The sequence below is a fragment of the Ailuropoda melanoleuca genome, chromosome 7 (genome assembly GCF_002007445.2).
Source record: "Ailuropoda melanoleuca isolate Jingjing chromosome 7, ASM200744v2, whole genome shotgun sequence".
NCBI lineage: Eukaryota > Metazoa > Chordata > Mammalia > Carnivora > Ursidae > Ailuropoda > Ailuropoda melanoleuca.
This window is the reverse complement of record NC_048224.1, coordinates 116,380,888-116,394,269: the sequence shown is the minus strand read 5'-3', so window position 1 is coordinate 116,394,269 and position 13,382 is coordinate 116,380,888. Positions and strand designations below refer to the sequence as shown.

Sequence of the window (13,382 nt, the reverse complement as noted above, 5' to 3'; positions counted from 1 at the left end):
AACTCGTCTCCCATTTCTGCTTTATATCCCTACAGATTTCTAGTTTTAAAGATTATTTCTCATATCTGTACCACATTCTATAGACCACCAACTTTAATCATACTACAATTTGATTTACTAATACTTAACTATCATCATGCAAGTACCATGTACATAAATATCAGCATTTAAAAATATAAAAAAGCAGAACATCAGCTAAACAGTCTTCTATGTTGTACTATATTCCATAGCATTCTTGATTCAAAAAAAGAAAACTATTCACCAGCCATGTAATAAGATTTTTCAGCTGAGGCGCAGCCTTGTTTTTACAGTTTTGGATTTTAAATTATTTGGAAACAGTTACAAGTGGTATTGCTTTGTAGGCTCATTTTAGTTCAAAGTTAGAGTTTATTAGGTCATAACAAGTTTTCTATGATTCTTATGCAGAATTTACACCTAAAATGTCATGGAGAAACTGTTCAAAATATTTTCACTTGTGCCTTTGGGTAACACTACTGTTAGCAAACACCACTGCACATGCCCAGCATTAACAGTAAAGATTAATAAGGGCTCACAGCCTGGCCGTCACTTTTGTAATAATTCACAAGTAACAACAACTCAGAAGCAGTACACAGAGGCTACAGGTAATTTTGTTGTTGTTGTTTAAATCTCAAAGAATAAAAAAAACCCTCTACAAGTTACATATATGATTTCTTTCAGAGGTCACTTTTTCTAATATTAGAATTTTAAGTAACATAGTTATTTTCTTTGAACACAATACACTCTCCTCTTATCAGGAGTAACAGAGCAGGTATTATATAAAAGGCAGGGAAAGAGCAATAGCTCCTTTCAGAAGGCATGACCAAATCCAAAAGAGCAGACAGAAGTTATGTCCACTGTTTTCAAAAAAAGAAAATAGTTTGAATCTACAGATTTCAAAGAAAAAAAAAAGAGGAAAAGAATAGAAAGAAAAAAAAAACCCTCTGTGCACCTCATTAGCACCAATGAACATCACTGCATGACCATAACTCATGTTAATATTTGTTGATATGACCTTGAGCCATCATGAAAAAACATATGATGTTTAATTTATTCTACTAAGGGAGGCAGAACTGTCTCTACTTTTAAAAATATGTCACTAAAATATTTCACCTGGTATTTTTTTCAAATTTTTAGCACATCAAAAGAAAAAAAAATCAGTCATCTATAAAAATTACTTTTGCAGAGCATTTCATTTTGTCATAATCTCAGGTAAGTAGTATATTTGATTCTTTCATCAGGCACACAGAGAACACGTCTCCTCAACACTGTGATGAGACACAATTGCCCTCTACATATTTCTTGAATTGTATGCTTGATTAAGTTTTAAGATCTGCACTAAACAGTTAATACACCCATCTAATCAACTTACTGCCGTTTTTAGTGGCCATGGTAATGACAGTGTCTGAAGACTATCCATAGTGAGTTCAAATATGAATTTCACCTTTCTCCTAGATGAGATCTATTAACAAGGAGCAGAAATATACTCCTTAATATGGCCATTGAATAGGAATAATGTTCTTCATTACTCCTCAATATTCTTATGTATTTCATTGATAGCAAGGACTCACATATTTGTGAGTTCTCTTAATGAATGCATACACATTCGATATTTTGCTTAAATATCTACCATTATTTGCAATTTCCCCCCAATACAACCCCAATAAGTAGCATACACTCATTGTCATGGTGCAAGTATACATTCTATATCTTTTATGAAATGGTTACATTTTGTAGTTGTACCACATTCTAATTCTCAAGAGATTTTTTTGGCATATGTTTATTTAATTTTATTTCATTTTATAGAAATAACTTTTGTTGTGTATAGTGTCATTTGTAAGTGTCATAGTTTACTACCCACTGAATCACCTATCTGTGACCGTGGATTTTTATTCATTTCTGGTACTTCAAAAACAATGTACAAAAGACAGATTAATAGTAAGTTCAAGAAATAATATAACTAGGAGAACTTTCGGTAAATACGAACACATGACAACGCCGAGCTAAGTAGAGGAGAAGAAAACCCGGAACAGGACAATGAGATCTCCATTTGTGAGAACAACATGAGACCAGTGAACTGGCAGGTTTTGGTTCCGTGGTAAGGCGCACAGAAGTCACCACTGCGCCCCAATAAGTGAAAAGTTGAACAAAATGATCCACTAACAATTCTTCCTGGATTCATAAGAGAGGGGAGGGCATCGTGCAAACTGCTGTCCGTAAGACTGGAAAGATAGGTGGACACAGGGAGTCAAGTCTTACCTGAAAGAAGAATCAGGGGTAGAAACTGTTACAGGAACCAGCACCTGGAAGGAAAACGCCAACCGTAATCACTGTATTGCTGGAGGCTCCGTGAGGACAACTGTGAGAGTTAAAAACTCCAGGGGGACTCAATCAAAGAAAAACTGTCACCATACTGTGAGACTCACCTCCAGGACATTGGCCAGACTCCCACAGTACAGACATGAGGGGGGAGGGCGGAAATCCCCGTGTACCCCCTTCGGTGGGGGGAGGGGAGAAAGAACTGCCTCTCTCCTTCTTAACAAGGTCTGCCCTCAGGGGAAAGCAGTCCACCACCGGAGCCTAATCCGCTGTGTATTATTAGGGTCAAATTGACCTGGGGGAAGGGAAATAAATACTCAACTCTGGCCTGCTTTTGCCTTCCACCTAGAAGAAGAAAAATACCTAACTCTAGCTCATTCTAGCCACCCTGTCTCGCCTAAGGGGTAGAAAGAACTGAGAACCTCTTGTGAAGTTCACAGTCCAGAAACACAGCCTCTTTAAACGGCTGACTCTTAATAATGGGACTAAGAACAAGTTCCCTCCCCCCACCCCCACATTACTAATGGGCTATTTGCAGAGGCTCCTTTTACTCAGTACATCGTGTCCCGCTATCAAAAAATTGTAAGGCATATCATAAGACAGAAAACACAGTTTGAAGAGACAGAGCAAGCATCAGAACCAGACATGTCAGCGATGTTAAAATTAGCAGACTGGGAGTTTAAAATACCTATGATTGATATGCCAAGGGATCTGATGCATAAAGGAGATAGCATACAAGAACAGATGGGCAATGTAAGAAGAGAAATGGAAAGCCTAAGAAAATACTGAAAGTACTAGAGATAAAAAACACTGTAACAGAAATGAACAATGCCTTTGATGGGCTGACTGGTAGACTGGACATGGCTGAGGAATTTCTGAGCAAGGGGATACACCATTAGAAGCCTTGAAAACTGAAAGCAAAGAAAACAAAGACTGAAAAAAAACAAAACAAAACAAAAACCATAACAGAATATCCGAGGACTATGGGACAATTACAAAGGGGTAAACATGAGTGTAATGGCAAAATAAATTGGCAAAAATGAGCCATCGCTAAGAGGGAAACCAGAATATGGAGTCATGAAGATCAGAAGAGTATGAGGTAAGTACGCAAGCAAAACTGCCGGTGGTGACAAGAGGTCAGTCAGAATAAGCCAAAAAGGCAGCCATTAGAAAAAATGACAAAGATCATATTAATGTCCTGAAGAAGTTTATTTTGGAAAAGCAGTGAGCAGAAAGGTCAGATTACAGTGGGTTGAAAACTGGTTCGAAGAGAGGAAATGCTGGCACCCAGTGTAGGCCCATATATCAGCCAAGATATAGTTGATTTTCCCTGAGCATTTTTTCCACCTGAAAGGATTTATTTTGTACTACCATAATTACACATTGAGGGGCTTTAAAGAAGTGTGTGCAAGGGTGAAACTAACTCTTACTACTGAGGCAGATATTTAATTACCTTCTCTCATTTCACACTAAACTAAAAAAAAATTTAGTTTTGGAAGTTGAAAACCATCAATACCACAAAATTTCTGGGTCCCCTCTATGACTCTTTTTCTCTGCTTGAAGAAAAACCAATTTGTTTTCTGAGATATCTTATTTGAATTATCTTATTAAATACAGCTTCCAGAAACCAACATATGATAACACTCTTTCTCTTTTAGGTATTTATGAGGTCTATGCTGAGTTATCTCAGTCAATAGTTTTATTAGTGTTGTACTACTGCCTAATGTGCAGCATCATGAATCCATCCTCTAAAACAATTTCCTTGAGGTCTGCATGCTGGTATTTAACCCAGTGCCATATATGTACTCATTTCTTATTACACCATTCTGTTCCCATGAATAACTTTCTTTTTCTTTTTTTTAAAGATTTTATTTATTTGACAGAGAGAGACAGCGAGAAAGGGAACACAAGCAAGGGGAGTGTGAGAGGGAGAAGCAGGCTTCCCTTGGAGCAGGGAGCCCGATGCGCGGGGTTTGACCCTGGGATCATGACCTGAGCCAAAGGCAGACGCTTAATGACTGAGCCACCCAGGAGCACCCCCGTGAATAAATTTCTGTACCAAGTCATGTATATTAGATTGTTCAGGAGTAACAAGCAGACTCAAACATCTCAGTCACGTAGAAAAAAATGTTTATTGAGGATTCATGCTAATAATGACTACACTATCTTCATAGACATGCCTAAAAGAGAAAGCAAAAGATCAAGTAAAGTTGGAAGGGAGTAAGATATGAACAAAATCTTACCCTTTAGAGAACACTTTTACTTGGCTATTTTTATTCAAGATGGGGATTTTATTTGTTTAAGAAGGAAAATATGTGAAGATGTTTAGATGCTGATAAGCAGGAATGTGGTAACAGAGAGAGAAGAAAGTATCAGTGGAAATAAACCACTGAGAGTTTGAGAAGAGTAAAAGCCATCTATTCTAATGGAACAACCCCTTCAACTGCAGGTTATGGAGGGAGACAAGATACACGCAAATACACTAAGTTTGTAATGTTTTTGGGAAAAAGAAAGGAAAGTATATATGAGAGTTTGTTTTTTGTTTTATTTTGTTTTGTTTTTCTGCGACTAATCAAGATAATCAATCTCCTGAGAATAAAGAAAAGGACCAGTCTTTGGGTGAGAGTTTTAAGGACAGAAAAATCTGAAATTATGGAAGAAAATAACTATGCTAAACAAAAGAGGCTGGCCATTAACTGTACAGAACTTTATATTAGAAACCAAAAGTAATGGGGAGGAATAAATAATTTTGTGGTTGATTTCCTTCTGAACTCCTAAGGAGCTGTACCTAACATTATTGACCTTGGAATGTAGTCACGGGAAGCAAAGGAATGTGATATTGGACAATGCAGAAATTACATTGAAGAGCATCAAAGCATGGGATATTCCAAGATGTAATAATAAGAATGATGGGTTTACCAAACATGCTGGAAAAGTGACTGATGGAAGTCAAATAATAAAATATTTGAATTTTTGTTCTACTGTATATTTGAATTTATGATTTCTAAGTTGGCTAAAGTAAAAGCAAACATTCTTTTCTATTTGATAATTTAAATTCTATAATAGCTGCAAAATATAGGCTGCCACTATGTTAGGAAAGGGTCATTAAAACTATGCAATCAATAAGCATTACTTCAGCACCATAGTTGTAAACTAGGAGCCCACTCCTCTTTCTCTCTTATTCTGTTATGATGTATATTTTATTTTTCTCTATTAAAGCCACTTTGATACACTTTACTGTTAAATACTATTTAATAGATGCAAAATGTTTCTTCTTACCAAATAAAATTTCCATAATATAATAAATTTTCTTCTTGGCTAGTTAATAAATGAATTTTAACTTTTTTCACATGAACTAAATGCATGAAATTCATATCTGAAAAAATACATTTCAAGAAATGAAAATAAAAATTCTCTTTCTTTGATGGCATGTTAGTAAGCTCTTTTGAAGAAAAATATAGGCACTGAATATTTCTACCAAAATTCTGATGCTATTGTGACTCAGAAAATACATTGGTTTTATTTTGGAAATATAGATGATGTTCACTAAAACCATTTTAACGCCCACAATACACTATATTATATTAGTGCACTGTTGTGATATCAGTATTGAAAAACATGCATACATTGATATTTGCCTTTTGAGAATTCTTTTTAAAAATGTGATTGTATGTGTTAAGTTTATGTAATACATTTACCATCACAGGGCTACAGTTTCCTAACTTGGGAAAAATTTGTTAATAAATTTATATTGGCAAATAGTTATTAAACTTCAAAAAAAATTATGCTGGCCATCTTCTGTTTATCCTCTCATATTCACTCTAGATGCTTCTCTCTGCTCACTGTCTAGGGAAACTGACCTAAATAAGCTGTATCAAAAGTTTTCTTTGTCCTTTGTCTTCTTGGTTTGATTAAAGGTAAATCTGCTGAGAGTAGAGAAAGGAAGTAAGAGTGAATGCAGAGTACTCTCTTATCTTTCTCCTGCAGGATCACCTTGCTTTGACTGTGTCCCTCATTGGAAGGTTATTACTTATCCCACTGAAGGTTCTCTCCCTTGGGGTTTGGTAACAACCTTCTCCCTCTCTTTGGGAGAATTAAATCTCTGTTAATGTTAATCTCCAGGCTAATGCCTTATCCCTATGTTTCTTCCAAGCCTTGCTTTTTCCCCTGAAATAGTGCCCTTTATTATACCCTTTTCAAGTTATGCCAATTTGAATGTGTCAACAATTTCCACCTGGGAAGCTAACTAATACAAGGATGTACTTTCCAAGATAATTATACTAATTTGTTCTATATTGCAAAAATGTGCTATAGTAATATTAGATAATCAATTTTCTGAACATATGAAAACAAAGACATATTCAAATTTCATTATTTTTTACAATATAATTTTCATTTTCCCCTTAGGCACTTATGAGATTCAGTACATTCTCATTTAAACTTTAGTACTGAGTCACTAGTGCTTAGACACATATAAGTAAATGTATAATGAACTTGAACTACATCAATAACAGTGAAACTTTCTAAAAAGGAAATATGTTAAGAATGATTTACTTGGAAGAATATATGATAGTCAAATGATCTTTTAACAGGTTAAATTTGGGTCATAAAAAATTTCCCACTTGTATTATTTTTCTCTAAAACCTACTCCCTTTCCTATTAATACTATCAACTGAATAATCAAAACTGGAAATAAGGGTATGAACCTAGAAAACTTCTTGTTCAGTTCTCTGAATCCATTTTCTCACTAAGATCTAAGTTGTGAACACCTTAACATTTCTCTTATATGTACCTTTATACCCACCATGACTACCAGTGGGCCAAGCTCTCACCATCTCCCAAATGAAATATTACATTAATCTTAATTATGTTCCTGTCATGCAACAGAATAAATGTTGAAATTAGTGAATTGGCTATCTTCATATAGCTCCTTCTGAGCCATGACTAGAAAGAGGTGAGGTATTTATACCTATGGACTTCGGAGGTGAGAATTAACAGTCAGTGAAATGACCATACAGTGGGAATGCACCTTGCATACTGAAGGAACAGGGGAGAGTCCAGTGTGTGACTACTGATTGCATAACAGAGAGGAGAGTAGATGGCATACCCCACCACTTAAGGGCACACATGAATTTACACTTACCACTTCCACCAAATTCTACTGAGTATAACTTATTCACATGCTTAAAGAATAGGCTAAATTTAGGCCACTGTAGTCTTTATCTGAATTGTCATTTACCGAGATACAATGCTTTTACTATGGACACACTGAACAACAGAGGTCACAATCTCTTATCAGAATATTTATCTGGAAATAAAGAGTTTCTATCACAACTTGTGTGTTTATGTGTGAGAGAGAGACAAAGATAGGGATAGAGACAGAGATGGATTTTACATTAAGTTTGCATTCATGTGCTGTAGTTGAAGTCACAGAAGTAGGGGATAACTGCCAACTCATCTGTCAGTATTTGTCTAGGATTCACTACATCAGTGATTGTGTATGTTCTAAATAACACAACATGATAACTGATTTATTACATAATATTATATTAAATCTTGAGAAATTAAAGCACAACTTTTGGAAATCATTTTAGAAAATCACATCTGACATCAAAATCATTTCAGAAAATGCTAGCTGACAAAATAAGTGAGACTGTACACAAGTAGCTATACACGATATTGTATTTTAAAAGTATGGAATAGTTCAGGTGCCTGGGTGGCTCAATCAGTTAAGTGTCTGCCTTCAGCTCAGGTCATGATCCCAGGGTCCTGGGATCAAGTCCCACATCAGGCTCCCTGCTCTGCAGGGAGTCGTCTTATCCCTCTGCCCCTCCTCCCACTCATTCTCTCAATTTCTCCCTCAAATAAATAAAAATCTTTAAAAAAAAATAAAAGTATGGAATAGTTCCTTTATTTACTTTTCATGAGTCAGCCTTTACTTCATGATAATGAACTGTATGTGGTTTATGTTTTAGGGAAAGGTCAATGGGAGAAACTTAGGCAAAATCTCAATGATATATACATTTCAAACATTTAAAATAACTATATTTTAAAGCTTTGAGACAATAATCTCAAAAAGAATGAAGGTATATTAATTTAGTTTTTACTGCATAACAAACCACACCAAATTTGGTGGCTCTAAAAATGAACTTTTATGATTATAATTAAGCCTACAAGCCCAATAAGCTAAACTGATGATTGTAGCCATTCTTCTGGCTTCAACTGTGCTCATTCACACATTAGGGTTAAGACGGCAAGGATATTGCAGGCTGGCTGATCTACAATGGCATCACTCCAGGTGTGGAAGTTGGCTGGCTGTCAGCCTGTTAGTCTTGTTCTCATGGCATGGTATATATCCTAGGGAGCAGTATAAAATATTCGAGGCCTCTAAAGCCTAGACTTACATGACTCATTGATATTCTATCACTTTGGACTCATCATATTGGTCAAAGTAAACCATAAGGTTATCCAGATTCATCTGCTGTGGAAAATTCCATTTATTATAACTATGATGTCAAATGGCATGGGGCAGGAGATACAGGGAGGGGGACAATTTCAGAAACCAATTTATCATGCTCTGCGCCCCATGGTCCCCACAAGTCATGTTTTCTCACACTTGCAAAGTACACTATGTTTACCTCAAGAGTATCTAAGGAGACATCCAATCATGGCGTCAAGTTCAAAATCAAGAATCTTAAGATCTACATCAGTAAAGATGGAATTATTCAGATACATCATTTCTTGACCTGGGGACCTATGATTTAAAAAGACAATTGATCTGTCAGCCAACACACCCAAGACACAGTGATGAGACAGAGACAGGATAACCACAACAGATATTCATTTATCATGGAGGAGAATGAGGGCATGAGCCAGTCACTCTGGATCCATAGAAACTCTGAAATACACTCGAGCATATATTGCAGGTTAGTCTGTCACACCAGTGAGAGTGCTACATGAATAGACCTATTTTCTGCCTCCTGAATGTGTCTTACCAGTCCACTGACTTAAGGATTCTTGATTTTTCCTTGTGGTTTATTCTTTTTTTTTTTCCAAAAATAATTTTAAGACAATCTCTTTCATGTCTCTAATTCTCTAATTCTTGGGCATCAAAATCAAGCTAATTGAAGAGTTTAGTATTAAAATAAGTAGAAATTTATCATCTATAGAAATCTGTAACCAGATTGGCCTATATCTGAACTAAGTATAAAAAAATGCTTAACATTCATCTTAACACTGGCATGTAAAATTTATGTAAACTCAACAAAAAATAATTTTAAATGGTTTTCATTGCTAGAACTAATGGGTTATAGACAAAATGATATGACACTGAGATGTATGACTCTGTTTTGACAGTACAACACTCTATCCGGAGAGTTCTGGAGCACCATATACTCAATATCATAGTGATGGTTTTAATTTATAGTTTCATCATTTCAAGTTTTGAATGGAAGCATATCAGCAAAGAGGAATGAATGTTGATTTAGTATTGTTGCAGATCCTTTGGATATTGTTTGCTGCCCTCGTTAGTTACTTTTGAAAAAATTGCTTATGCAAAAAGATAGCCTTCTCAAGTTGGTGTCTATTCATGGAAAGTTAGGGACGAAGACACCTTTTTATAGTCTAAATAATTTCCAGTCCCTTTTAGCCCTAGTGGAGGCTGGACTCTAAACCATCAAAACTCATTTAATAAATCTGTGGGCTTCCTATGTGTCTGATTAATTAATTCCATTTGATATAAGTTAATTCCATTTGATAAAAGCAAAACCCACATAGAGCAAGCCCAAGAATTCTGAGAGTTCTCTAGCTCTCAAACTAGATTAACGTACGGCAAGTAATGACTACAATGTAGCTATAACTATCTGAAATGTTCAGGTGTAAAGATTCATAGTTAGGGGTACCTGGCTGGCTCAATCAGTGGAGCATGCGACTCTTGATCTCTGTGTTGTAGATTCTAGCCCCACGTTGGGTGTAGAAATTACTTAAAAAATAAAGTCTTAAAAAAAACAAGATTCATAGTTATAATTATCTGATTTGAGAGATGGTTAATCTTTTCAAAATAACTCTCCCACTGAAAAACTAGAAAAACTAAAAATTTTAAAAATATATATATAATTTTAAAGTTTCCAAAAAACATTGAAGACAAAAAAAACTTGTGTAGGAAGAAGCTGGAAAGCAGTCAAAGATGTGGACCTTTTATTTGTTACTACTTGCACCTCAAGGCATTTGAAAACTGGAAAGTGGTAGCTAAGGGACTAAAAGACAGAGCTTTTGATAAACTATGGAGGCTTAGGCAAAAGCCTTCACTTCGATGGATATCAAAAAAGAGTCCAAGGAAGCACCCTGGATTTTTCAGTTCAGACAAATTAGGAGTAAGATTGAACTGAAAATTTAATAGCTACCCCAAAGTCTGAAATCCAGATTAAATAATTTATAACCTGATTGGTGTTAGGCGTTTTGTTCCTCCTTAGCTCCTCAGCAGAAACAAAAAAAAGTTCTTCTTGGATGTAGAAAACAGTATCCTATGCCCTAAAAGTTTTTGTATAATTATGTATTTGTGTCCAGCATTGAATCAGAAAACAACAACATCAACAAGCAAATGTACAAGAATTGACTAAAAAAAAAGAGAACAAGTAAACAGAAACAGATGAAATGTATTTAAAATATTCTGATCCAGATATTAGCTATCAAACAAGAACTTTGAAATAATTGTCTTTAATATATTCAGCAGATTAAATGAGAATGTAGGGAATTGTAAGAGATAACCGAAAACTATGAAATAATCAAGCAGAATTTATAGAAGTGAAAAAAAAATTCAGATTCCAGTTGATGGGATTATCAGTTGGTTAGATAGCCACCTTTACCACTGCATAAAGGATGATGAAAGAAATAAGACATGGCTGGTGACATGCAAGAAAATGAAGACTTTCTCCACACTCTTACATTCCACTAAAAGCAGACTAGCCTTCAGTTTACTGGAATGTACTGCATCATCCTTCCGTTTAAGCAGGATGGTAGAAACTTGTCAGCAAGATAGAGATAGTGCTTGCCACCTCCATCACTAAATACTTACATTTCAATACTATTTAACTTGTGTATTTTGATGTATCTATTTCTTCCTTAATTTAACAAACTTTATTTGTAACCTCATATGATAAGTATCTAGGATTAACATTAACAAATCTAGAATGATGTGCCTGGATTTCAAAACATAGGCTATGGAGACTTGGATGTGCTTTACTTTGAATTCTGCAATGTAACATTAAAATGATTTAAAAATATACTCATGAAATTCTAAATTAGAAATTCATGTTTGTAATCTCATTTTAAACATAAAATATTGATAAATCACATACAGACTATATATAAGATGTTAGAAATTGTTTTATAGAGGGAAAATAGTCATACCTCTCTATTTCATACTAAGTAGGGATTAATAATAAATGTATAAATACATGACTAATATCAGCCCATCTCAGTGAATGATTTATTAATATTCTCATTATAAGGGCAAATTAAATTTGGGTGGATGTAGCACACAGCAATTCATTCTGAAAGAAGAATGAATAAATCAATATTGATGGAACAGAAGGATCAGAATGATGACTATTGGGAGATAAACCTAAAAAGAACAGAGGAAGTTATTTACAAAGAGTCCAGAATGTCACACTAAGGAGTAATTTTGTCTGACTAAATCCTATGTATCCTTTCTCAATTTTGATGTCACTATTTTCAAGAAATAATTAATTGATTATCCCTAGCCCCAGATATGACTTCTAAAACTTGGGTTTCTAACTAACTCAAAGTTAAGTAACTCAAAATTTCATTTACAATTTTTTCCATATCACCAGCCCTATTTATTATGCTTTAAACCTGTAAGTCATTGTTTGTATCCACCCTGTTTATTCCAATGTTTCACACTAATAACCCAAAGTCACTGCTATTACCACCTTCATTTATTCTCCAGATTCAGTATATTTCAGATCTAGTCTATTAATTCTCCTTCTTCCAAAATATATTTATTTACTTGTCTCTATTTCTGTTTTGCTCCCCAAAACTCTAGTCCGCACTATGATTGTTCACGTTATGTTAATACACTCCTTTCTCTTCTCCCTGTTTTCACAATCAACTTCTCTGCTTTCCCAGCATGATGTACTTAAGTATCCATCCAAATGTTTTGCTCCCATATTGACACCCTTTGGTGAATTTCCATGCACTTAAAATTCTTATCATGGCCTAAAACACTGGTTATGATCAGGGTCCTGATCATGTCTCCAATCTTATTTCTTCCATTACTTTTTAAAATTTGTTTTCCACCTACCCCTATACTCCCTAGACCAACTTCCATACATTATGCTCTTCAGATAATTTAGGATTTAGGTTAACAACCTAGTTTATATCTTTATATACTTCCCCCCATATTTCTGTCAATCTCTTCTCTCTCCCTCTCTGTCTCTGCCTCTTTATGTCTATGTGTATGTGTGTATATACATTTATTATTCTTTCACCCGAATCTGTCTGAGATATATAGGTCTATTATGTTCTGATAGCTGTCTTTTTTTTTCATTAATTATGCTAGGCACTTATGTACCTCACATGGCATAAAACTGTATGCCTCCTTTCAGTTCTTCAAAAATTACATTTTAAAAATAGTTACTTATTTTTAAAGGTTTCTAGAGGGTAAAAATAGCTAATCTGTAAATGAGTAGTAATCTCACTTATAGCAGATATTTTTCCAATGACACCAGATTCTAGAAAACACTAGAAATTATGAGGAAATATTAACTTAGTAATTTATTATGTTAATTTAATAGCATGGCTTATTATCAACTAAAATCGAGAGCAATAATAAAATATAACTTTAGACATGCGAGGATTCAGATATTTTTCTTTATTCTCACTTTCTTATGAACTTTATTAAGAGCCAGAATGAAAATGAAAACTACGCAAAGTTCATGGTAAACTGCTCCTCCCAAAAAAAGACAACCCAAGACATGAACTAAGCATAATGCCTAATGAAAGTAAGAGCTGAGAGTTGAGAGTTA

The 13,382-nt window shown here is 34.8% G+C and overlaps 1 long non-coding RNA gene across 1 annotated transcript in view; it reads right to left on the bottom strand.

The window, feature by feature from the left end:
* Positions 1 to 2,575, bottom strand: part of LOC117803132 — a 46,456-nt gene extending 43,881 nt beyond the window's left edge. The window contains exons 1-2 of the long non-coding RNA XR_004626811.1: positions 2,445 to 2,575; positions 2,278 to 2,321 (exon numbers count right to left, since the gene is read on the bottom strand). This is a non-coding gene — a long non-coding RNA (uncharacterized LOC117803132). The remainder of the gene's footprint in view (positions 1 to 2,277; positions 2,322 to 2,444) is intronic.
* Positions 2,576 to 13,382: the final 10,807 nt, after the last annotated feature.